The following is a 2,830-nucleotide window of genomic DNA, read 5'->3' as shown; positions in this document are numbered from 1 at the left end:
TCAAGTGCTTCTATTCCGGTTGACTTGAGAAAGTAATTCTAGTAGGTACTTCAACGAGACGTATGTATATTCTTAGAAATTTTATTAATGCAACTGGAAGCATTTCCTGAATTAATGGATGTAGGTAGGTATATTATATACGTACATACATGTATATTGCATTTACATCCTTGCCGCGCCATTATTCAATTTCGCTACTAATTTATACGAAGGATATAAGCAATTATTATAGGTGCTGTCTTAACTTAACGAACGAAAAATATTCACTGACCTCTTTCACTTATTTTATTTCCTTTCTCCTTCATCGATAAACTGAATAGCATGCTCCAAATTAACATGTGAACGGCGGCTTTTTTTAAGCCCTTGAAGATGTACGAATGTACTTATTACCCATCTATAATAATATAAAGAGAAAGGTACTTTTGCGTAGGTATACGTAGAATGAAATAGAAATGGATAACTATTGGCGATTGATGATGAGGTAAAACATGGTAATTAGTAAATGCGTTTATATTTTATACTTAACTTTAGAGTTATTCATTTTCGAGTTAATGACCTAATAATACTTTAAAGCAATTACTGAAATAAATGTGATACACGTCGTTCAAAAGCTGACTCATAAAAAACTACTTCTGAAACGAAAAAATATATAATTTAATAGCTACAATATCGCCGGTGGTCGAAATTCGTAACACCAATCGATCCGCACTTCTTTTTAATATACTTAGAATGTCAAGAAGTTAATTTAAAATACGATACATGTATCTGCGACCTACGGAAACACAACTTCCGAACTTCCATTTCTTTTGTAAACGGTAATTTGTTCTTGGAACACCTTGTATATTACGCATTTGTTTTACGACAAAACAATGATAGCTTACTAAACACGTAAACGTTTTTACTAATGAGCAAAAGTCTTAATTAATAAATAACAAACGTTAATTCACAACCAATAATAATAAAAGCGCCTAATTTTGAATTTCGTAACGTCTACACATTAAGATGTTATCAGACCTGCGAAAACTCTTTATTTTACTATATACCCAAAAGAAAAGAAGTTAATTTGTCTGTCAATTGGAAGCATATGGTATGTACGTCAAATGAGTCATTAAATGGGATGACATGATAATGATATGAAACAGTGAAGCAATAATATGATGCGTTTTTTCATTAAGTATTAGGTATATTGTACTAAAAAAATTTAAACATTGAATAATGACGATAATTGATGATCAGCATTTAACTGCAAGGTCGAAGTTTTGTAGCTGTCTGAATTACACACAAATTTTTTTTTAATAACCAATCCAACAAATATTAATTATAAATTCAATTTAAACAGAATTTAGTGTCAATATTTTGAAATTAGATAAATTCGAAAGGTTTCCAATAAATGTAAACCAGTTTGTACGTTAAAAGAACAAATAAAATATTCAATCTAACAAAGATTTCGAAAGTTATAGAAATTTAACGATAGATGCCCATACGTAAATCCCTATTCTATTTTTCAAACAATCAACTTTGCAATAAATAATAAATGCGTGATCATGTTTTAAACTTTTAAGCCTCACGTTCTTATTCATTGCTTTTTTTCTATGTATAATAACAAAATAAGAAATTTTACGCATTCACTGGCGTATATTGTAAACAATATAAAAATTGAATTATCTACCATGAGAAAATTACCAACAAATTAGTTATTAATACAAAGAGAAAGGGGCGTGATTAAGAAATTGAAAAGGTAAATTGGTTAATAAAAGTTTTTAAACGAAACATAATGGTAGATACAAATTATTTTAGTATAAACCGATTTTGACATAAGTTATTATGTCATCTGATCGCGAGAGAGGAGACAACAAACATGTAATGTAAGATAATGAAACAAAAGAAGCTCTTCGTGAGCAACATGGGAAATCTAAAAATATCGAGAAATATTTTAGAACACTGTTATATTGTAAGAGGGAGAGGAAATACCTAAGTAAATCTGTCATTTCTTACAAACAAGGGATTTCGACTTTCAGTATAAAACAGGAAGAAGGCTGCACAGTATGCATTCCATCTTGAATTTGAGTAAACGTGATAATTTATCTATTCACTTCGAAATATTTAACAGTTACGATAGAAATTATATCTAATCCAAAAATTTTATCATACATTATTTTAATATACGTACTTGCCACTAACACAATAAGGTATGACTGGTCTACTTCAGTTTGTACTTAGCAGTTATGATTCAGTGATTATTTTAATTTCTTATTACTCAATAATATAAGATAATGAAACAACAAAAGAAGCTCTTCGTGTGCAACATGGAAAATCTAAAAATATCAAGAAATATATGAAAACATTGTTATGCTGTAAAAATTATTCATTGTGTTGCAAATTTATCGATTAGCTGAGTTGTTTTCACATTTAACCCTTAACATTTATAATTTTAATGGGTAGGTACATTACACTTTAGACTATATCTTTTATTTTGTGGATTTTTCAGTTTCATTTTGTAGTATCTATCCTTTTTTGAAAATGTTGCATTAAGCTTCTTAGGGGTCATTCATAAAATTCGTTCGCAAATAGGGGGAAGGTATTGCTTAACGTGATAAAATGTGACAAGGGGAAAGGGGACAATTTTATTTAATGTTTTTCTTAGTTTGACTTGAACGCAAAATTTATCAGTACGATACACGGAGAAAACTAAATTTTTATGGTAAAGCAAAAATTACAATTTTCGATAGTAAATAACTGAATTTACCGTAGAAATAGTAGAATTTATTAGGTAACTTGTAATAATCTCAATTTTGACATGTTTACATCTTTTCGTTAACATCTAATCTAG

The sequence above is a fragment of the Agrilus planipennis genome, unplaced genomic scaffold (assembly GCF_000699045.2).
Source record: "Agrilus planipennis isolate EAB-ADULT unplaced genomic scaffold, Apla_2.0 scaffold56, whole genome shotgun sequence".
Taxonomy (NCBI): Eukaryota; Metazoa; Arthropoda; class Insecta; order Coleoptera; family Buprestidae; genus Agrilus; species Agrilus planipennis.
Note: the sequence above shows the minus strand (reverse complement) of the source record.